At 43.4% G+C, this 25166-nt stretch overlaps 1 protein-coding gene and 1 pseudogene across 1 annotated transcript in view; both read right to left on the bottom strand.

The window, feature by feature from the left end:
• LOC129017989 (protein FAM182B-like) overlaps positions 1-25166 on the bottom strand; it is a 789280-nt gene that overhangs the window by 470770 nt on the left and 293344 nt on the right. The window lies entirely within an intron of this gene.
• On the bottom strand, positions 610-25144 carry LOC134738780 (putative uncharacterized protein LINC02693; annotated as a pseudogene).

Here is a 25166-nt window from a genome sequence, read left to right as displayed (position 1 = left end):
ATCTTGCTATAACTTACGTAGAGTCATATTAACTATTTTAACTGGGGACCTGCAAGGTACAATTTGTCTCATAGTTATAGCAATATTAACTATTTTTACTGGGGACCTCCAAGGTCCAAGCCAATTTGCAAGTGCCAAAGACTTAATTGAATCATATCTATTATTCATTGTGTTAGAGCATGTTTTAGGGCAACGAGTATTATGCCTATGCAAAATTTAGGCAAAACTACAGTTAAAATAAAGCATGGCTATTTTTCCTCTATAGTTATTTTCCCAGGATTACAGGCATTGCAGTGTTTAAATTTAGTGAGATTCACAGGTATAACTGTAACTTGAGTCCCAGCATTGACTAAGTTCATGAAGCTTTGTCAATTGGTGCATTTTAACATTTGTTAATCTGGAGCCCATGCTGCACAGGCACAAAAGCCAATCATGGCCCCTTTTATCCCTTTGTCATATAAATCCTTATAGTAAATTTTGTGTTTCCAATTGGGTCAAGTTATGGACCTTTGTTTTATTACATATTTATGTTACTGGGAAGGGGCACTGTTCCAGGCCCCAACAGAGAATTCTTGGATCTCGTGCAAGAAAGCATTCGAGGCAAATCCATAAAGTGAAAGCAAGTTTATTAGAGAAAGTAAAGGAATAAAACAATGGCCACTCCAGTGGCCAAGCACGGAGGCTCATGCCTGTAATCCCAGCACTTTGGGAGGCCGAGGAGGTGGGTGGATCACCTGAGGTCGAGAGTTTGAGATCATGGAGAAACCCTGTTTCTACCAAAAATATTAAAATTAGCTGGGTGTGGTGGCGGGCATCTGTATTCCCAGCTACTCAGGAGTCTGAGGCAGAAGAATCACTTGAACCCAGGAGATGGAGGTTGCAGTGAGCTGAGATCACACCATTGCACTCCAACCTGGGCAACAAGAGTGAAACTCTGTCTTAAGAATAATAATAATAATAATAATAATAATAACAATAATAATAATAATAAAAGAATGGCCACCCCATAGGCAGAGCAGTGGAATGGGGTGCTCAACTGCTTGTACTTATTGTTACTTTTTGATTATATACTAAACAAGCGGTGGATTATCAATTAGTTTTCCAGGAAAGGTGTGGGCAATTCCTGGAATTGAGGGTTCCTCCCCCTTTTAGACCGTATAGGATAACTTCCTGACGTTGCCATGGCATTCATAAACTCTCATGGTGCTGGTGAGAGTGTCTTTTAGCATGCTAATGCATCATAATTAGCGTGTAATGAGCAATGAGGACAACCAGACGCCACTTTCATCACCATCTTGGTTGTGGCTGGCTTCTTTACCGCAACCTGTTTTATCAGCAAGGTCTTTGTGACCCGTATCTTGAGCTGACCTCCTATCTCATCCTGTGACTTAGAACGCCTACTTTCCTGGGAATGCAGCCCAGTAGGTCTCAGCCTTATTCAAGATTCTCCAGGCTTGAGGGTGGGGCCTTATTTACCCAGCCCCTATTCAAGATGGAGTTACTCTGGTTCAAAAACCTCTGGCATTTATATTAAAATATATGGAATATATGAAACATTACATGTATGTAATTTTCAATATTCATTTTATTTTCATCCCTGGTGTCTAGGCCTGCCCTCTCCCCCATTTCCCGGCTTCTGGCTGCCCAAAGCCAAGGTTTTGAGTTACTGTCTCTGGCTGACAACTCAAAGTGTGGACCTTCTAGGGGGCTTGTAGGAGGCAGGGTGTGGGGTGGGGATCACAGGCAGCCCAGCCTCTTTCCCAGGCTCTCCAATCCCCTCTAAGGGGGTGGGATTTACCCTTGGAACCTAGACACCTCCCTTTCCGGCTGCACACACCCCCGCCTGCTCTTTCCTCTAGAAATGCAAAACTCCATCACTGCACACTCCTAGATCCCTGCCGCAGAAGAAATCTTTGAAAAATGAAGTGGCTTCCTTTCAGGACAATATCACCATTTATAGTTTCCTGCTATTTACATCATATACAATTTTATCTGAGTTGGGCAGAGGGCAAATGACACTAAAAACCAATGCAAAAGAGAATCAATCACAAGATTTTTTATCACAGTATCAACCAAAATGCTCAATCTTACATGAAAGAGATATTTTTCCACTTTGTTCTTTCATAATTGTGACTTCTTTTCCTCTGGGTGTATATGTCACACATTTGTTTGCATTTTCAAATGGGCTACAATTTGTAATTCCAACTTGGCTTGAAAATGCAATTCCATATCTAGACATGTAGTTAGGTAATATTTTTCAGGAAATAGAATGTATTTACTATCTGTATCCAATGATTTCACCCACGTTCATTCATGGGCACTCCTGCTACCTTGTGGGGGAAACCAAGAGGGATCGGGGCAAGTGGTGCCCTCAAAGGAGAGACAAGCTCCAATTATTAAAATATTTCAAATCCTCAGGTCTTTGTATACAAAATAATTTAGGACATAATTACTTTTTAGTTTAAATAGCCAAACTTTTTACTTGTGCTATTTTTTAAAACTAAATTTTATTGAGGTATTGATATGGAAAAGAGACAGGGAAATACTGCATAGAAGAGGGTGGCTCCCCAGCAAAGGCCCCACCCTCAAGCCTGGAGACCCATGGCCCTAACTGGGAACAGGCATTTCTGTTTTCGTACCCACAAGTTGCCCTTTGGCCCACCACACCCCCATATCCTGTACCCATATAAACCCCAAACCCCAGGCTCCAGGAGCAGATGAAGAGATGAAGAGAAAAGCAGACAAACAGCAGAATGGTGTGGCAGAGAAAGCAGGAAGATGAGGAACACCTGAATGCTGAGAGGAGTTCAGCTGGGGGTGGTCAGAGAGGATTTTGGCTGCTGGATGGCCAAACTCCAGGGGAAGATCATCTTCCCACTCCATCCCCCTTTCCAGCTCCCCATCCATCCCTACTAAGAGCCACTTCTACCCCTCAAAGAAACCCCTGCATTTATCCTTCAAGTCTGTGTGTGACCTGATTCTTCCAGGATGCTGGACAAGAGCTTGGGATACAGAAAGCTGTCACAATGACCCTCTGCTTTTGCAGAAAGGCTGAGGGTCCACTGAGCTGGTTAACACTCAAGCCGTCCACAGATGCCAAGGCTAAAAGAGCACACTGTAGCACACACCCACTTGGGCTCCTGCACCTGTCCCTGTGCGTGATCCCCCTCCCGTAAGGGGTTTGAATAGGCAGAGAGCCACACTACCTTGTCACACGTCCTGTGAGGGGGGCCAGGGAACTCTCCCGCTTCAGTGTAATTTGTGTTTACTATAATTAAAATGCAGTTTGATGAGTTATGAGTTTTTTAACCTTATTTTTATAGCAAAATTTATTAAATATACAATAAAAATATGTTTAAGAGGCACAGTTTGACTATAAGCATCTTAGTACATGGAATGGTTAACAGTTGTTAAAATCTCAGTTTCATCAAATTGGGAAAATATCCAGTGTGACTGAATAGGAGCAATACCAAATTCGAGAATATTTATTAAATATTTTATTACTCATTAGAAATCGAAGTATCCCAATGTGAAATCAGTGTGACCTAAAGCAAGCAACTCACATCACCTTGGAATCATGATTTCTTCTTCAGGATAGATAAGGGGATTAGACTAAAAGATGTCTTAGGTCCCTACAGTTCAAAAGTGCTACGACTTCCAGTCCATGCCCACAGAACACCGACTCCTACCCCTCCCTCTTGGAAACCCTCCTGCTGCACCTCCCATCCCTCCACACCCTCCTGCTTTTCCTGCTGCTCTTTCCTGATCTCCAGCGGCCTCTTCCTAAATGCTGGCATTCCCCAGGCTTTACCCTTGGGCCTCTGATCCTGCACTGCCTGCTCTTCACAGCTGCAGCAGCTGCCTGCCTGCTCGTAACTTCCAGGTCTGTATGTTGCGGCCCCACGTCCTGGCCCCAGCATCCCGGAAGCACACCAGACGGCTGCTGGACATTTGTCCATGGAAGTCCACAGGCACATCCAACTCCCCATGCCCAGATTCCCCCCCTTCACACCTCAAATGCTGCTTCTTTTCCCATTTTCTTTATTTCAATAAAAAGCACCAGCACTCATTTTAACCTCAAAATCACTGAGTTATTTAATATTCCTATGGCATAGTAATCTATGTATTGGACATGAGAAAATGGACGCTTAGGGAAGTGAAGGAACATGTCTAAGGCTACACAGCCAGTCAGTGGTGGAGTCTGGATTTGAACTCAGGTGTGTCTGACTTGAAGGCTAGGGCCCCGAACCCTGTCATCCACCCTCATGTGCTTCAGGCGGGAACGTGGGTGCTGTCCTAGATGCCTCCTGTCACCATGCACGGCCACTCCGCCAGGACTCACAGGCACACAGGGCTCTTGGATCAGCCCCTCGGACCTCTGGCCCAGCTTGGTCAATCCACCCCCATCCTTGCTTCACCCCTAACACAGCCATCTTCCAGCCAGTCTTCCATCTTCCTCTCTTCAAGCCATACTTCACATTGAGAAAAGGTGCTTTTGCTACAGTACAAGTGACACCACTCCCTGGCTTACAAGGTGCTGGTGGCAACCAGAAGCTCCAGGGATAGGAGCAAACCTCGCACTCACAACAGCCTCTGTCTGCAGCTCCCGCATGGGGGTGGTCCTCACTAGCCACTATTTCATATTTGTGAACTTGTTTGCTTGTTAAAATGTATTTTTAACCCCCAAATCAATACTCGTGTTGCTTTCACAATCACAGGAAAACATGTGCAGAGCAGGGCAACAATTTGAGCCATCGGCCTCCCAGCGGAGGCCATGCAGGGCCCCATGCTGCCTTCTTGTTCCTACTCTCAACCTGCAAACCAGTCTTCTCATGGTCTATATAGTACCACTTTTTTTGCAGTTTTGAGCTTGTTGTTGGAGATTTCACAGTTTGAAACGGCCTCTAAGCATAATGCTGAAGCGCTGTCTAGTGTCCTTATGAGCAAGAAGGCTGTGATGTGCCTTACAGAGAAAACGCTTGTTAGCCAAGCTTGGTTCAGGTGTGGGTTCTAGTGCTGCAAATTGTGAGTTCAACGCTAATGACAAGCACTACAGTGCATCCAGAAAGAGGAAGGGGAGCTTCACCAACCTGTACACGAGGCTGCTCGGGAAAGTGCAAAACTAACACCACTGGTGTGTGGCGAAACCATGGAAAAGCAGCTACATTTGTGACTTCATGAGATGATGACCAATGAGAGCACAGCGGGCAGCACTGTTGTGAGGAGAGCCAAAAAGCGGCCTTAGCTAATGCTGCCTGGCTGGCGCCTTTCAAAAGGCAGCATGGCATGGAAAGTGTTAGCTTTTCAGCAGCGGCAGCTCTGTAGATCAGGAAGTACTCTACGGGAAAAGGGTATGTGGAGAGCAGTTTTCAACACTGATGGGACTGGCTTGTTTTACAGGGATGTTGGAAAATGAAGCCATGGAACATGAATGGTGCCTTGGCAGTTGAAAATATTGCAACCAGAGGCTTGCAGGAACCTTACCCTGTGTTTCCCCAGAAGCAATACTTCAGGACCCGGAGGCAAGTTTACAGAACATAACCACAGCAAATCACCAGATAGGCCGTGCTCCTCACTCTCCTGCCGCGACGGCTGCAGCTCACTGAACCACAATTGCCTGAAGACGCTTTTCCTAGGGGCCCTCTCCCATCCGTCTCATCACCGACGCTCATCCCTTAAACTTCAGCCCCAGTCATCCACAGGATATGTCTCTGGACCCTGCCTCCAGGGCACTGAGAGTTTTCTTATATAGCACTTTTATTTTATTTTTAAATTTGACATACAGTACCCACACCATATTTGATTGACGCTATGTTTCTATGTTATGGTATCTAGCACAGTGCCTGACTCATAGAGAGGAGCAGAAAATATTTGTTGAAAGAAGAATAAAGTTTAACAGTATTCATTCAATTTATTCATTCTTCCTAAATGAAGTTTCTTGGGTCTTACATTTTTAATTGATAAAATAGTCTTAAATTAACATTCAAATAATAGCTGTTCCCTGAAATAATCTAGAGAAGCCCTGTTCCCTCTCTTTTTGAGCTACCTATAATAACATTCTGCTGAGCCAACATGGAGCAGTTCTCCCGGCACATCCTACTTGGGGAAACCGTGGCAGTGACCGTCATTAATAGGAGTCACAGAGCCCCTCCAGCCTCTAGACTATGCTGCCAAGTCTGTATGGTGAAGGCCCTGAGTCACCACAACACTGAAATTGTTTGAGGTGCTCTGGACGCAGGAAACACTGCCTGGCCATGGAGCACTCTAGCGGAGGAGAGGTGAGGATTACCCCTGGCCATGGAGCACTCTAGCGGAGGAGAGGTGAGGATTACCCCTGGCCATGGAGCACTCTAGCGGAGGAGAGGTGAGGATTACCCCTGGCCATGGAGCACTCTAGCGGAGGAGAGGTGAGGATTACCCCTGGCCATGGAGCACTCTAGCAGAGGAGAGGTAAGGATTACCCCTGGCCATGGAGCACTCTAGCGGAGGAGAGGTAAGGATTACCCCTGGCCATGGAGCACTCTAGCGGAGGAGAGGTGAGGATTACCCCTGGCCATGGAGCACTCTAGCAGAGGAGAGGTAAGGATTATTCCTGGCCATGGAGCACTCTAGCAGAGAAGTGAGGATTACCCCTGGCCATGGAGCTCTCTAGTGGAGGGGAGGTAATGGATTACCTGCTGGATCATGGCCATATGAAACAGAAAGGTGTGGGGCTCTAGTAAACCACCAAGTTAACTGAAACTGGGAAAGAGCCAGGTTGGCAGAACATGGACCTAACCCAGTCTGCAACCCTTTTGTGTGAAAAACCACAGCCGTTATCTTGCAACTTCAGAAATGAAAAGGCGTGTGGGTTACAAGACAGCTAAAAGCAGCAGGGCGTTTCCCTCAGGCACCAGAAGAGGAAACCCCTGGCAGTTAAAATTATTCCAACATATTCTTAGCATATAGCACAAGCTCACCTGCACATAGCCACATCCAGCACAACCTTAGAAAACTTCCCTCCAGCCCTTTATCTTTGCAGACAGCCCCTTCTCTGCTGTGCTGCATGTTGCATTCTTGCAATGTATTTTCATAGTTTCTGTAATAAACTTGCCATTCTTTACTCACAGTTGTCTTGGTAAATACCTTTACTACCCACGACAACCCTGGCCCCAGCAGTCGCACCCACAACAAAAGGGGCCCATGAGGAATTCTGCCGGGTGATGTCGGCAATATAGAGCTCAGGCTCTAACCGGAGGCAGCCAAGCTCCAGCCATTCCATCTTGAGCTTCTACCATAAGAGGAGCAACCCAGGACATCAGTAGCCTGGGAAGGAGAGAATGGCATTGTCCACAGGGACCTAAAGCCAGAACACCTGTTTCTGGCTGCTTCACCTGAACATTAAGGTTGCAGACTCTGGCTTCAGTAACTGTTGGCAACAAGCTGAACACCCTCTGGGGCAGCCCCCTTGTGCTATCTGGGAATTCTCCTAAGGCCATAGGCACACTGGTCCACAGTGGTGCTGTGGAACCTGGAGTCACCCTCTGTAGCCTGGACACTGGGTCCCTGCCTTTTAACGGACACAACTTCAGGAAGCTGCAGCAATGAATACTGACAGGAATGAAACACAACACCTCTTACATATGTGTGGAGGGTGAAAACCCACTGAAAACATTTCTCATCCTCGACTCCAGCAAGAGGGGCACCTCAGAAAAACCCACAAGGGCCCCATGGAGGAACACCAGCAGAATTTCAGCATGAGAAGGAACCAGAGCCACCCGGACGCTAAGCTCTCCCTAACCCCAAGAGTCCTGGCAAATTGAGCTCATGTTGTCCATGGCTTGCGAGTGAGACTGAATCCAGGACCCGCTGATGGGCCACCGAATTGAACCTGGACTGTATGCAAACATCCCAGCGTGGACGGCTCCAGCATCACAGTGAATCCCCTGCCTTCAGCTGATGCCATCACCATCTGCAATCCTTTCCCTTTCTGCATGACACAGCTTAGGGTCTCTGCGAATCCAAAGCTGAGGTTTCAGCCATTCCCACCTTTACTTCCTCCTGGAAGAGCAGCAGCCCGGAAAATCGGCAGCCTGGGTAGGACCAGGGTCAGGGCAGAAGCCACAAGGACAGCCAAGGTGCCTGCCAGTCCCTACCTAACCTGGAAATGAAAACCACCAATTCCAGAACAGCCCCCAGTGTGGCCCTGTGGCGCCCCCATGGCAGCAGCAGCAGTGCAGGCACCATAAGAAGCCAGTGGCTGCCAGGGCGCGTCCTCCAAGGAAACATCCTCCCCAGGCAGCTCCATCAGGTGCGACACTAGCAGAATTTGCCTGCAGGCATGACCTCAGCCACTCCCTCCTACCAACACCCATGCTTCAGGCCAGTGCAAAAGACCCGGCATGAGCTCAAAGGAGAGTGGGGGTGAAGAAGCCTCACAGGGTGGACAGGTGAGGGCCAGGAATAAAATGAAGGATGTGTGTGTGGGTGTAGGGGGTCAAGTGCATCCTGGTGCTTTCCACGGAGCATGCAGACCCCGAGTTCCACAGAGCACACAGGCTCTGAGTACCACAGAGCACAAGGACTCTGAGTTCCATGAATCACACACACCCCAAGTTCCATGGAGCACAAAGGCCCTGAGTTCCATGGAGCCAGGAGACTCCAAGTTCCACACAGCAAGAAGACTTTGAGTTCCATGGAAAATGAAGACCCTGAGTTCCATGCAAAATGAAGACCCTGAGTTCCACAGAGCATGCAGACTGTGGAGTTCAATGAAGCTCAATGAGATGATGCAGGAGATCGGCCAGGAGTGGGATACAAAGAGCTGCTCTGTGTGCACAGCATGTTTGGGCATGCAGCACTTCTGCACACTCAAAAGCATGCTGGGCGGAAGGTTAAATGACAGCCTGTAGCTGGCTGGGCAACCAGAGGAGAGGCTGGCTGGCCTGGGCCCACCTGGGCAAACTTCAGAGACTGTATGATTTTTTCTGGGGCACTTCTCCCCTTCTCTTCTGGGGTGCTTCTCTTGTCTTTTCTTTCATGTTTATGGGGCAGGGGTGATGATTCTATAGAAATAAAGATAAGAAAACTTAATGGCCAGGCATTTAACATCTTATTTTCTGAGCTTCTGCTAATGATGGGTTGTGACTACTGACTTGAGTGGTTCTCATTAGGTTCATCTTAGAGAATACAGGATCATCATTTCCTAGAGCAGGTTGCATAACAATGATATTAACACCAACAGGCACCACCACAGATGGTTCATTTTTAAATTTATTTTGTAGAGATTAGGTCTCATTATATTGCCCAGGCTGGTCATGAACTCCTGGGCTCAAGCAGTCCTTTCACCTCAACCTCCCAAAGTGCTGGGATTACAGGCATGAGTCACTGTGCCTGGCCTGGCAGTTCCTTATAAAGTGAAGTATACACTTATCATATGTAAGCTGACAACTTATATCCACACAAAAACTTCCATGTAAATGTTTATGATAGCTTTATTCATAACTGCTAAAACTTGGAGGCAATCAAGATGCCTTTCAGTAGGTGAATGGATAAACTGTTGTGGATTCACACAATGAACTATTATTCCTTGATTTAAAACTGAGCTAACAAGCCATGAAAAGACACACAGGAAACTTAGATGCATATTGGTAAGTAAAAGGAGCCCACTTGAATGCTATGTACCATAGAATTCCAACCACATGATATTCTGTAAAAGGCAAAACTATGGAAACAGTAAAGAGAGCAGTAGTTGCCAGGGTTGTGGGAGGGGGAGGGTGAAAAAAAGGAACAAGTAGCTGAGGCACAAGGGATATTTTAAGACAGTGAAACTATTCTGCATGCTGCATTAATGATGGATACATGTCATGTCATTACACATTTCTCAAAATTATAGAAGGTACAACACAAAGAGTGACTTCTAGTGAATTTTAGTTAATAATAATGTTTCTACATTGTTCATCATCTGTAACAAATGTACCACAAGGCAAGACTGTAAGGGTAACAACAGGGCATGTGGGCAGGAAACTGGATATATGAGAACTCCCTGTACTTTCCACTCATTTTTCATGTAAATCTAAAACAGCTCTAAAAAAAAGTCCAATAATTAAAAAAAATCCAAAGGACCATCAAGGGCAGAATGGATAAATAAATTACAGTATGTTTATACAATTGAATAAAATAAATAAACTTGCAAGTTAAATGTAATCTCATGGTGGTACACAAACACACACACACACACACACACACACACACAATAGAACATATACAAAAGGAAATGAGGAAATTAAAACATTTCATTACCAAAAATCAATTAAATACAAAAGAATACAGTATGCAGGAAATGAAGAACAAAAAAGCTATAAAGCATATAAACAACCAACAGTATATGACAGAAATAAATCCCTCCTTATCAGTAAATAAACAAAACCAAAAGTTGGTTTTTGAAAAGGTGAACAAAACTGACAAAACTTTAGCTAGATTGACTAAGAAAAAGAGACTCAAAGCCAAAAATAAAAGTGGGGCATTATTACGAATTCTACGGAAATAAAGAATTATAAGAGGTGTATTATAAACAACTGTTTGCCAAGAAATAGGACAGTCTAGATAAAATAGACAAGTTCTTAGGTATACAAAACCTACTAGGACTGAATCATGAAAAAACAGAAAATTAGAATAGACCCCATAACTACTAAGAAGACTGAATCAGTCATCAAAAACTTTCTGACAAAGAAAGGCCCTGAATCAGATGGCTTCACTGGTGAATCTTATCAAACATTTAAATAACACTAATCCATCTCTTCTAAAAAACTGGAAATCAGAGAACATTTCTAAACTCATTCTATGAGGTCAGCATTACCCTGATACCAAAGTCAGAAAAAAAGTAGACAAGAAAACTAGAGACACGTATCACTTCCCTGATGCATATCAATGCAGAAATCCTCAACAAAATACCAACAAACTAAATTCAGCAGCATATTAAAATAATTATACACTATGACCAAGTAAAATTTATTCCTGGAATGCAAGGATGGTTGAACATTCAAACATCACTGCATTAGGAGAATGGAGTGGTAAATCACATGATTATCTCAACAGATGTAGAAAAAGCATCTGACAAAATTTAAATACCCTTCCATGAAAAAACACTCAGCAAATGCAGAGGGGATGGAAGCTACCTCAATATAATAAAGATCATATATGAAAAACACACACTAACATCATACTTAATGGTGAAAGACTGACAGGTTTTCTACTAAGATAGGAACAGAGCAAGGAGACCTGCTTTCACCACTTCTATTCAAAATGGCTTGGAAGTTCTAGCCAGAACAATTAGGCAAGAAGAAGAAACAAATGGCATCCAAACTGAAAAGAAAGAGGTAAAATTATATTTGTTTGCAGATGATATGATCTTAGATGTAGAAAACCCTAAAGATTACACACACACACACACACACACACACACACACACTCCTGTTAGAATAAACAAATTCAGCTGAATGGTAGGATACAAAATCAGTGCACAAAAATCAGCTGTGTTTCTAAATACTAATAATGAATAATCTGAAAAGGAAATTAAGAAAATTCTATTTACAATAGCATCAAAAAGAATAAAATACTTAGGAATTAACTAAACCAAGAATGTAAAAATCCCAATGATGTCCTGTGCAAAACAGAAAAATTCATCCTAAAATTCATATAAAATTTCAGGATCCAGAATAGTCCAAACAATCCTGAAAAAGAACAATGTTGGAGGACTCATACTTCCTGATTTCAAAACTTAGTACAAAGCTACAGAAATCAAAACAATGTGGTGCTGGCATAAAGACAGACATATAGACCAACAGAATAGACTAGAGAGCCCCAAAATAAACTCTCACATATATCGCCAAGCGATTCTTGACAACTCAACAACAACAAACAACCAATTGATTCATCTGTGTTGTATATGTTCTATAATTCTATTTATATGATATTTTAGAAAAGGTAGTATTATAGGGATAGAAAATGATTAGTGGTTGCCAAATAATGCGGTTGGGGAAGGGGTTAACTACAAAGAGGCGTCAAGAATAGAGAATCTTAGAGGTGATGAGACAGTTCTGTTACTGTGAACGTGAATGTATAACTCTATACAGTTGTCAAAACTCATGAAACTGTATGTTACAAAGAATGAGTTTTATTCTATATAAATTTAAAAATCAACAAAGATGGTGGGTGGGTCAGATGGAATGCAGTTGGTGACAAATGAATTTTACTGAATTAAAAATATTGACTAACCCATATTGAAGAATGTGGGGGAAAAAAGTCTTCACCTAAGTAACCTTGGAAAATACTGTTTTGACTGCATACTGTAAGACTCAAGAACTGCACACAAACATAGTGTATTCTGGTTGGCAAATTTGTTTCAGGATATGGGTTAGCAATTCTGAAATGATTTTCCATGTTAGCAAATATATTTTAGAAAATTAGAGCCCAGTTTCTCTCTTTAGGTGAAAGAGATATAAATAAACAAAGGGAGAATGCTAGAATAAACCCTAAGGTGCTGTACTGGACTTAGGAATGTCAGTATGAACCCATGTCTCTTTTAATGTATCTGTTTAGATGGACAGATGTAGATAGGTAGATGCTGAGTTTGTATTCATGCATACATGTTTGGAAACATTCACGTGTTTCCAAACTATGCTGAGAGGGCCTCGAAGCAGTGATATCCCAGTATTAATGAGCACACCCAGTACCCAGATCCTGGTTTCTAAATACCATTCTCCTATAAAAGAAACCAAGGCTTCTTGGAGAAATGACTAATTCTAGGCCTGCCATGAAAAACACGAGATGAGATTAGAGCAACTTGCAGTGCCAGAAAATAAGAAAGTGCTTTTAAAAAATATAAAACGGTGGGGACATGTCAAAAGAAGCCAACCTGGAAGAGCTATGACTCAAGGTGGAACAATGTGAGTGGCAAACAACTATGACAGCACTAAACTGTAACCAAGAACATAAAATAAATATCCACAAGTCCATACTGATATAGAAAAGATTAAATAAATCAGGAAGGAAAGACAAATCTTCCTTGCAGAAGAATTCCAAGTAATAAATGTTGAAGGAGCACAAACAGAAAACTACCACTAGAACACCACAGTAATCATTACTGCAGGAAAGAGTCATCAACGAATGCAAAAATTTTGGATGAAGAAACAGTATGTTTCTGTGGCCTCAAAACATCTCCCTCCAAATATTTATTATATATTTTTCTTTTTTTTTCCTCTTAATTTCATCTAAAGATCTATGACTAAAGCAAATATAACACTGTGTTATGGGGTTTATGCCATGCAGATGTAAAATTTATGGCAACAACAGCACAAAGGATAGGAGATAAATGGCACTATTCTGTAGCAAGTTTTTCTATTTTACATTCACTGTAATAGTACAATATTAATTCTAGACTGTGAGAATGTTAATGATGCACATTGTAATCCTTGGAGCAACTGCTAAAAAATGAAAAAATGTGTCACTTCAATGCTAATAAAGGAATAAAACAATACAAAAAAGTACTTGTATAAGAATGTTCATAGACCTTTACTATTATGATAGCCCAAAACAGGAAATAACCCAAATATTCATCAACAGAGAAATGTATGAACAAACCACGGTGCATTCATACAACAGAATACTATTCAGCAATACAAAGGAACAAACTACTAAAACACACACTATGGAGGTGTTTCACAAATATTATGCTGAGACTGCTGGACATAAAAATGTATATTGTATGATTTCAAGTAAAATGAACTTACGGTTAAAAAACCCCCACAACAGTACTTTCCTCTGGGGAAGTTAAAAATTGCCTAGGAATGAACATGAGGGTGTTTTCTGGGGATGATTGAAATATTCCATTCTGAAAAGAGGTGAAGGTTATATGGGTGTATTTATTTTTCAAAGCTGTACAATTAAGACTTGTGCCTTTCAATGCATGTGTATCTTACCTCACCAAAAAAGAACTAAAAAAAAAAGATAAAATGAAGGGTAGTAGGGAAAGGGCTGTGGTACAGAAGAAACAAAAATGGCACATGATTATTAGCTGTTGAAGCTGGATCACGGCTCTATTATACAATTTTGTTCAATTTTTATATATTTACATTTTTCTGTAACGAAAAGACTTGCACAGAAAGACAAAACTGATCTGTAATGTCAGCTGTTAAGACACTGGTACATTTGAAGAGGAGGGAGGGAGAAAGCGCTTCTGGGCCACATGAGTGACGCTGCTTCTATTTGTTGGTTACCCACGTGTATCAATTTTGTCATAATATACATTGAGCTTACGGGAATGCTTTATGCATGTATTTCTACATGCATGTTATATATCAACAAAATATTTAAATACCATGTATTTGCACACAAAACTTAGTATCTCAGAGTAACAGCAGCGTTTTTTGTTTCAAAGTGGAACACTTCCATTCACAGCATCAGCAGATGAACTGTAATATTCTGATGTATCTATTAGTGTCCTAACCCTTGGGTGAGACCCCCTAGGTCTTCCCATTTTTGCCTCAATTTGGTAAGTAGCAAGACTCTTATTTCTGACGATGTGATTTTATTTCCCAGCAAAGTCCTCCCCAAACCAAGGCCACAATAACTAGCACGGTGTTCTGCACATCATATGCACTCAGTACTTGTGAAATTGAGTTGAATCAGAAACAAAACAAGGAGCAGAGGTCAAGTCCTGCAAAAGATAGTATGTAAATAATGTAAATAACGCAAGTAAGACTGAAAGGCTACAGCTCAGCAGCAAAGACTTCACATTCGTTTGAGAAACCATTTGCTACTAGTTCATCAAAAGACGTTGGTTTCACGCTGTGGTTCTCAATTCTGGCCACACATTGTAACCAGTTGGAGAGCTTTAAACAGCAAGGATGTCTGGATCCTACCCCAGGGATTCTGATTTCACTGGTCTGTTGCAATTTGGGTTTTGGGAATTTTAAAAGCCCCCTGCCACCCAGGTGATTATATGGTGCATCAGGGGTGAGAACCTTAGCTGTGCCTGGTTTCCTTGTGTGCTGCTGGGATTTGCCTCATTGCAGCATCTCAGCTTTGTGGGGAGGGGTGGTGGGCCATCTTAGAAAACAGCTCTGCCCTGTTAAAATCAAAGGACGGCTTCAAGACGTGCTCAGCTGCTTGACTAAAGTGCAGCAGGAGGAAATGTCTTTTCAGCAGATCTATCTTTACATCACTTGCTTTCAGAGTAAGAGGTTGTTTTGGGCACAGCATTTTGATTTAGTCTGTGTTGAAGACCAGTAATAGCCTACAAATACCAAAATGGGATGAAAAGAATTTCCAAACATGTGGAGTGCTTTATACGTGTTTCTTCAACCTTCCCTGTGTCTACACCCTTTGCAATGCACTTTTACAGCTGCTCCCATCCAGAGTTAGAATCTGTTTCCCAAGACTTGGATCCACCTGGCAGTTTTGGGCCCACTCTCAAAACGTCTTGAATGCTTCTTCCTTTTCTTTCAGAACCCTGCCATCTCCATGACAACAAGGCCAGGTTAGCCTGCTAGAGGATGAAACACTTTGGGGAAGAGAACCAAAGTTGCCCACTCCACAGTCAACTCACTCTCAACAGCAGAGCTTCCTGGTCACCAGCAGCTGACCCCCTTCTCCCATACACACACATGAAGATTGCTATACCTTACAAAGGTACGGCAGGTTTTATATGTATAGTAAGTAATTTATGGCAGGAGCCTGTCATAAATTGCTGACTTGCTCAATCATGAGCTAAATAAGTTTTGGGATGGCTCATTACACAGTAACAGCTAACCAACACACCCAGAGCTGACAGGATGCCAGGATTAACAACATGCTGACTACAAGTTAGCTGGCACACTATAGGGACTGTCTAGGTACTGAATTCCTTTTCCCCTTATTAGAAGTTGGGTCCCTTGAATTATAAAGAAATGCATGTAGACGTGTATGTGCTTAAAACTCACACAGTATCGCACAACACAGGAGGAAATAGATGACAGCCTGACCACTAGGGCAAGGGCCAAATAGCAAGGTAAGGCGTTTGTCTGGAATCTATTCCCTCCAAATCTAAACTCTGGAGGTCAAGGCTGTGGACAGGTCCCACCTCCTGGGACCCTGCTGTCCTCTGATCTCTGGCGGGGAGAATGGCCGCACCAAGCAGCAGATGGGCAGCAGTGGCCTACCTGTGGCCACCTCCTGCTGGCAGCCCCTGCTCTCTCAGGGCACTCTCTCTTCCTTTGGGACTGGGAAGAGATGTGGGTAGGGAGGGGGAGCTCCCTCGCTCCTGGCAGAGAAGTGGGGTTCAGGCCCTTCACCTTCCTGAGTTCAGGGAGTCAGAGCTTTCAGAACATCTTGAATCTGGCTGCTTTGAACAGAGATATGCTAGAAGTGTAAAATATGGAGTGAGTTTTAAAGATTTAGGACAAAGAAATGTAAAATGTTTCATTAATAATTTTATACTGATCACACATTAAAATATTTTGGATACATTGGGTCAAATAAATTATATTATTACAAATCACTTCCACCTGTTTCTCTTTAGTTTCCTTAACCTGGCTAGTAGAAAATTTAAAACTACAGGCAGGCATAGCTCATATTGTTTATATTTGACACGGCTGTCTTAAAGGACTGCCTCCCTTCCGAAGCTCAGGCTGCCTCCAGTCATGGTGGAAGGGGAAGTGGAGCAAGGAAGAAAGGAGGTGGGGTGCCACGCGCTTTCACAACAACCAGCTCTCATGTTCCATAGAGCAAGAACTCACTCACTACCACCGGGACAGCACCAAGCCATTCCTGAAGGATCTGTCCCCAAGACCCAAACACCTCTCACTAGGCCCCACTTTCAACATTGGGAATCAAATTTCTTTCTTTCTTTCTTTCTTTTTTTTTTGCTAGAGGACAGGAAGGTTATAAAATCTGAAAATTTAAATAATTTGTCATTTTGTTGTTTCCATTTGTGAACAAAGGACTTAATAAAAAATTTAAGATTTAACATTACAATAAAATACATTCATTTCAATATCACGCTGGAATTCAACATTGTTTTGCACAGGGGCTGCAGAAACAATGCAGAGCTTCTTCCTCCTCCAGACCCTCACAGCTCAGCAAGCCTGTCAAGGGCTGGTTGCTGGCCACTGCGTTTCCAGTTTTTGTAGGTCCTCTTCCTCCCAGGTGATTAAGGAACAAGGCCAAAGATGTTGGAAGCTTTCAGAAAACACAGGATTTTTCTTTCTGTGGCTCACCAGCATTTTCATTTCTGTTTCAGCAACACCATATGCAGGCCACAGCTGAGCCAAAACACATCATGAATTGAGTCTGAAATCAAATTGTACCTAATATTTACAGCCATGTGCATTACTAAAAAGGGACATATCTTCCAACAATTCCAGTAAGTTCCCAAGACTTAGTTCACACTGGGTACTAGCCTGTGATGGTGCCCCTGTGCTTGTTACTGGGGGCAAAATGGGACAGTGTTTGCTGAGTTCATGGCTGAGGGGCTGCGGTGCCATGCAGGGAGCAAAACTTCCCACTGAATAACACTCCTCTGTGAGAGCGGCATGGCGGCTGAGGTCAGCTGGCTCAAGGCAACTGCCTCCTTGTTTCCTAACAAGCAACATTTTCAGGGAAAAACCCCAGCTTCAATGTAGGAAGGTTTTGATGGTGGCTCAGGCCTGGGACTGAATTAAAAAGGAATAAGGAGATAAAATCCACATTTTAATTATAAACAAATGTCTCACTGAAAAAATTCCAGACCCATAAATCCATCTATGTATTAGTTATTGGAGTAATTTAAAATGTGAGGAAATTATAAAGTGTGTGTCCCTTATTATATATTTCTTCCCCCCCACCACTTTTTAAACATCTAAAGTTCCTAACACATAGATACTCTTTATGAGGAAAAAAAAACCTGTTGACATTGATACAGTTTGAATATTTGTCCCCTCCAAATCTCATGTTGAAATTTGACATCCTAGTGAGACCCTGTCTCTACAAAAAATTAAAAGCTTAGTTGGGCATGGTGGATTGAGCCTGTTATCCCAGCTACTCAGGAGGCTGAGGTGGGAGGACCTCTGGAGCTCCAGGAGTTGGATGCCACAGTAAGCTATGGCTCAGCTCAGCCATGGCTTCTATAGTGAGCTATAACTGCGCTACTTCACTCCACCCTGGGTGACAGAGTGAGATTATCTCTTTAACAAAACAAAACAAAACAGAAGAAAGAAATTTGATTCCCAATGTTGAAAGTGGGGCCTAGGATGGGTGCGGTGGTGCAAGCCTGTAATCCCAGCACTTTGGGAGGCCAGGGCAGGCGGATCACAAGGTCAGGAGATCGAGACCATCCTGATTAACATGGTGAAACCCCGTCTCTACTAAAAACACAAAAAAATTAGCCGGGCATGGTGGTGAGCACCTGTAGTTCCAGCTACCCGGGAGGCTGAGGCAGAAGAATGGCATGAACCCGGGAGGCAGAGCTTGCAGTGAGCTGAGATCATGCCACTGCACTCCAGCCTGGGAGACAGAGCGAAACACCATCTCAAAAAAAAAAAAAAAAAAAAAAGAAAGAAAGAAGAAAGAAATTTGATTCCCAATGTTGAAAGTGGGGCCTAGTGAGAGGTGTTTGGTCTTTGAGGGCAGATCCTTCAGGAATGGCTTGGTGTTGTCCCAGTGGTAGTGAGTTCTTGCTATATGAAACATGAGAGCTGGTTGTTGGAAAGCATGTGGCACCCCACCTCCTTTCTTCCTTGCTCCGCTTCCCTTTCCATCATGATTGGAGGCTTCCTAGGGTCCTCACCAGAAACAGATGGTGGTGCCAGGCTGGTACAGCCTGCAGAATCATAAGCCAAATAAATCTCTTTTCTTCATAAATTACCCAGCCTCAGGTGTTCTTTTATAGCAACACAAAATAGACTAATACAGACATCAATGTGAATATTTAATATTGGAAGGTTTTTTCATTTTCTATTTTGTCTGTATAGCTAACATTAAAGAAGCCAAAGATATAGAATGCTACATCTCAGATATTGCATTTTGTAAAAAACATGAAGGTGAAATCTTTGTTTCTTCAATTACTAATCAATGATAGTTGCACTTTGCCCATTCTATGCAGAATACAGTTCCATGAACCATGGGGAGATGGAAAATAACCATGTCCCAGCCTTCCAGGCAAGTCCCTGGAAGGAATGGCTTGGTGCTGTCCCAGTGGTAGTGAGTGAGTTCTTGCTCTATGAAACATGAGAGCTGGTTGTTTGAAAGCGCGTGGCACCCCTGGTGCCTGGAAGGCTGGGACAGGTAAGATTGCATCTCTGTGCTCTGCAGTGTCTGTCACACAGCAGGCACTTAATGAGAAGGCTGCTGAATGAAAGAATACTTCCAACCAGCCTGGAGCCCAAATGCAGGTTCTCCCTGAAGTTCTGACCTCACGTTGTGGGCATTGTGGGCTTCCATGCACATGTCCACACCACCCGTGCACCCACTTCCTTCCTGGACCTGAGCAGCGCCCCACTTTCCAGCTCCTGCCTGTGAGGGGATAACCAGGCCCCTGGGACCCACAGCTCCAGCAGCTGGAATTCAGAGTTTATGACCTGCTGTTTTCCACATTCCCCCTCTCACCCCCTCAGGACCTGCACCCCGCTGCACTGCACCTTCTATTCTGCTGTCATGGCCTGGAGCTCTGTTCATCTGCTTCAAGCAGCTCTCCACCCCGCTTCCTCCCTCCCCTCCTGCTGGATCTCTTTCTTTCATTGGTTCTTGTCCCGTTCCCTCAGTCAAAGAACTCTCCTTCCACTCTGCCTCATTCACATTCACTTGGGAACCAAAAATTCACCCCACAGCTTAGCATTCACGGTTGTGGAAAAATTCAGGCACCTTCTGGAATGAGACAAATGTGAAGAAGCCAGACATGAAAAAACACTTATATGGATCGACTTATATGAAATGCCCAGAGAAGACAAATCTATTGAGATGGAAACTGGATTTGTGGTTGCTTACAGCTGGGGTAGGTGGTGGGGGGAACAGGGTGATAGCTAAAAGGTACAGGACTAATAAAAATGTTGTAAACTTAACCACGGTTTTGGTTGCACATATCTGTGATTATACTAAACCCTAGCAGATCATAAGGTATGTGAATATTTCCTCAATAAAGCTGTTTAAAAATAAAAAAAAATTAGGCTGGGCACAGCAACTTACCCTGTAATCCCAGCACTTGGGGAGTCTGAGGCAAGAGGACTGTTTGAGGCCAGGAGTTCAAGACCAGCCTGGACAATAGAGTGAGACCCGATCTCTACAAAAGATTTAAAAAATTTAGCCAAGCATGGTGGTGTGCACTTGTAGTCCTAGGTAATCAGGAGGCTGACGTGGGAGGGTCACTTGAGCCTGAGAGGTGAAGGCTGCAGTGAGCCGTGATGATGCTACTGCAATCCAGCCTGGGAGACAGAGAAACAACCCAACTCAAAAAAAAAAATTATTACGAACTATTTTATACATACAAAATTACACACACACACACACATACACAGACTCACATAAAAGTAAAATAAATAATTGTACCCATCACCTACTCCACTACATTTGAAGCCATCTGCATGGTTGGCCCTTCTGAAATGTAACCCCATCTGGGACAATCATTCATCTGAAGCTTTACAAAAAGTATTATTTCCCTGACTTTCATTATACTTTTATTACATAATAATATCTCTAAATAATATATTGTTTCCCTAAATAATATACTGTTTAACTTTGTAAGTTTTTACACTTTCTATAAATGTGCTGTGTATCTCTGTAACTTGCGTTACTCATTCCACATTGTATTTTCGAGAGCCTTCTATGTTTTAAGTAGTTTCTCATTCAATTCTATATATTGCTTACTAATTAGCCCTTAAATTGAATATACTAAGACCTGCTGGAGAGAGAATTCTTGTGGGATAATGAGTATAAAGTGCTTAAAGCAGTGCCCCATTCATTATAGGTATTCAATATATGTAATACTATACATAATATTTTAATACTGAGTAATTATATACATATTATGATTGCCCCTTTCTTTGTGGATGCATATTATTTCATCAGCTGCACTATGAACTAATAGTTTTCTTTCTTTTAGGGGAGGTGGCAGGGTCTGGCAGTATTGCCCAGGCTAAAGTACACTGGTGCAATCACAGCTCACTGCAGCCTAGACCTCCCAGGTTCAAGGATCCTCCCACCTCAGCCTCCTGAGTAGCTGTATCTATCGGCAGTGCCACCACTCCCAGCTAATTTTTAAATTTTTTGTAGAGATGGGGTTTCACCATGTTGCCCAGGCTGGTCTCTAACTCCTAGCTCAAGTGATCTGCCCACCTTAACCTCCCAAAGTGCTGTGATTACCGGTGTTAGCCATTATGCTGGGCAAGAGTTTTCAAACTACGGTGAAATTCAAGTTACAGAGACCTTTGGGAAATGCCTCATTCTAGGTATTTGAAGCTTCCAGATAGCTAAGATTAAAAATTTTTACATACTAACTTGTTTCTAAGTGTATGCTTTTACATTTAAACAAACTAAAAACATGAGCTTTATAAAAAAATTTCAGCCATTTCCAAATTCTCTTCCAAACTTGTTTAGGAACATACATGACAGAGCTTTGGTCGGATTGTGCAAACTGTTGTGAGTTCTGTTTTTAAAATATTACTTAACTTGTACACTTCCACACATTGGCATGGCACATCATTGCCATTTCCAATATGTTCCTGTGCTTCACCAATTTCCATAGCTGTCAGAGGGAGAGCAGCCCAGGTGACAGGAAATGAAGTTGTCTGGCTCCAAGTCCTTAACAGGAGGACTTCTGGGATCCAGAGTCTTTGCATGGGGCAGATGACATATTCTTAGAGGACGTTCATTTTTTCCACTGTAGCTGCTAGTGCCAGTTTCCACTCCACTGCCTGAGGGTAGGTTGATCTTGAAAGCCCTCACCGATGGATTTGTGGTCACGCCTGGAACCCTGTGCCAAAAGGACTGGGAGGTCCCGTTCAGGAGGGAATCCTCTGACTTATTACTGGCATCTGAGCATCTCCCAGCATGGCTGTTCCTACTTGTAATAAGGTGATGTCAAATGACTTCAGGGCAGTGCTCCAGTTCCCATGAACACATCTGGTCACTCTGGGAGCTTCTGAGTCAGTGAGCTCTCTCCTTACATCCCGATACACTGTTGTTTGCAAAAATATATTTTTATAGGCAAGGTCTTTGTGTTTTGGATTTGCACCCTGATGTAGGCATTAATTTGTTTAAAAGGATAATTTAATATTTTCAGGAAGCTGAACATCTTTAAATTCTCTTTTGATTATTTCTAGTTTTATTGCATTATGACCCAGAAATGTGTACAATTTTTGTTCTTGTATACTCACTAAGGATTCTTTTTGTTTTCAGAGTAGGACCAAAGGTATTTCTACTTGTTTGCAAGTCTGTTGGCTCAGTTTCTAAAGAGTTCATTTTGTTACCATGTTCTTTTAAGTATATACATACAGGTTAGTTATGTTTCCAGTTTCCTGTGCTTTTTATTTTTTTTTTTAAACAAACTTTTCTGGCCCTTCATTCTCTTGGACTTTTCCTTCCATGCCTTATGCTGTAGATACAGTCTATGATCTAGCGTTTGTCAGTTAAGATTGTTTTCAGCTCTGCAGACCAGAAAATCTGACCCACATAGCAAGAACAAGCAAGGGTAGGAGATGAGGTTGAAGAGGCATGCACCAGGTTGTCTGAGCTTTTATTCACTGCAATGAGTAGACAGTGGCAGGGTTTACACTGGGGTGGGGGTATGCTTATATCATGTTTTAACATTTTCAAGAGATCACTCTGGATGCTTGAGTGGAGGCTGGACTGTAGCAGGGCAAGACAGGATGCAGGGAGGTTGGACGATCTTTGGCAGTAGACCAGTAGGAGAGGAAGGTGACTGAAACTGGTTGTGGAAATGGAGATGGTGAATCAGGATGCTGGTTGCACTCAAGAGCCACAGGACTTGCCGTGTGGTTGCATGGGGGTTGGGGGAGAAGGGAAAAGAGTCAGGGATGACTCTTGGTGCTCCCCTCAGGGAAGAGGCCCCAAGCCTAGTGGTTATCAACAGATGGATGGTATTTAAAGCTATGAGACTGTGTGGGATCATTCTGAGAGGATCATTAGAGATCTGGTGGAGGAGGAGCAGGAGGATGAAGATAAAGGTGAGAGGGAATCCAGGAGAGAAGGTCCCTAAAATCCAGAAGAAAGGGTGGAAATCCTCAATTGTATCATCTGTGTCAAATGCAGCTAAATGACTGAGATAAAAGTCATTTCAGCAAAGTATCCTGGAGGAAAGCTCGAAAGGAGTGGGTGCAAGAGAGGATATGAGGTGAGGTAGTTGCATGGAGCAGAGAAACAGAATGGTAAATGGAGAGAAATCTGGGGTTAAAGAAGGTCCATTTGTTTAACACACAGCATTAAGGAATGCTTGTGTGTGGACACTAGCAAAAAATCGGTACAGAGAACCCCAGAATTCTGGGGTCATAGCCCGAAAGGACTCCTTAGCTCCAAATTTACTTGAAGTTACAGCTTCCATCTTTAAATTAAATGGGATTTTTTTTTTTTTGCCATCTATTTCATAACACAGGATGTGACACAGAATAGATCCGAAATTATTACTTTCCTGGAAGAACACATCTTAGTTTTTAATATCGAAACTGTATAGCAGCTATTTATCTCACAAATCTTTTTTCAGGCTGGGTGCGGTTGGTGACTCATGCCTGTAATTCCAGCACTTTGGGAGGCCAAGGCAGGAAAACTGCTTGAGTCTAGAAGTTCGAGACCAGCCTGGGCAATGTGGGGAGATGTAGTTTCTACAAAAAATTTAGAAATTAACAGACATGGTGGCGCACACCTGTGGTCTCAGCTACTGGGGAGGCTGAAGCAGGTGGATCGCTGGAGCCCCTATCATGGTGCAGTTCCGGCAAAAGAGCAAGAACCTGTCTCAAATTTTTTGGGTGATGGTTGTAGACATAATGTTTGAGCTTTCAAAAATTACAACATTTTAAACTAAATAGTTTGCTGGAAAAAGCCACATGTTGCTTCCAGAAACAACTGGTAGACCATCAGGATCATGACAGTCACTTAAAAAGCTTTGATGTGTTGACAAAGGGGAGGTTCAGGTGACAAAGGGGAGGTTCAGCAAAAGGATGTTGCTGGTCTCAAGCCACAGCTACTGCATCTAAGGCAACTGCATGTTAACAACCATATCAAATGTGGGTGACCAAGTGGCAACATTTAAGCATTTTACATCCTAACTTATGTGCAACTTAAATCTACTGCCACACTGTGAGTTAGGAAATTGGTAGGTTTTTTTCTATTGACTTGCTGTGCCCTATAATTTTTCCTATTTAAAATAATGGGAAACAAGTTTTCAGTTTTTTTCTCAGAAAAAGTCTGACATTTCAGGCACAGATATGTCTGACAGTTATTACCAGCCGAAGAGTTTCTAGCTTTTTCATCGTAAAATTTTAATTACTTACCTTGGAAATTACTTAACTTCGTTCCTTCCAAATCTGGTAGTAAAATGGGTGCTCCAGAAAGCTTTGCTCGTCTCTGCACAGACCTGGGGCTTGAGGAGCCTGCAGCCACGAAGTACAGGACGTCATCAGAATGGAAAAGTGATCCAGATGGTCCCGCAGGAGCAGTGCTGGGGCGCAGAAGTGCAGCCTGTGCACGGAGGGTGGGAGGCCTGCGGGCTCGCCGGGGCTCGGGACTGTGTTCTTGCGGCCGAGAGGCCCACGCAGGACAAGGAGGCCCTGACCCAGGTTGTTGGAGCCCGCGAAGAGGGAGTGAAGCCCCAAGGGGCGTAAGGGTGATCAGACGTGCGACCAAGCTTCCCGTCTGCATGGCAAGGGGCTGGGCCTTTCCATTGTGATTTTTCTCCCATTATGCCGGGCGCATAGCGGGCCCTGGGGCGGAGGGACCGGTGCGGGCGTTCTGTCAGCCCGGGGTCCTGGAGGCCGGCGGGGGGATTCGCAGCAGCCCGAGGGACGAAGGGACGGCAGAAAGGAGTCTCTACTTCCAGGTTCCCAGTGATCGCTATGTTCCTTACAAGCAGTAAACTGACGACTTCAGACACCGGCCACGGAGCTCCACACGCAGTCCTCAGCCAGCCCCGCCGGCCAGGCGCACAGCGCATGTCTCGGGGGCGGGGC

The sequence above is a fragment of the Pongo pygmaeus genome, chromosome 19 (genome assembly GCF_028885625.2).
Source record: "Pongo pygmaeus isolate AG05252 chromosome 19, NHGRI_mPonPyg2-v2.0_pri, whole genome shotgun sequence".
Lineage (NCBI taxonomy): Eukaryota > Metazoa > Chordata > Mammalia > Primates > Hominidae > Pongo > Pongo pygmaeus.
This window is presented reverse-complemented; position numbering and strand designations above follow the sequence as displayed.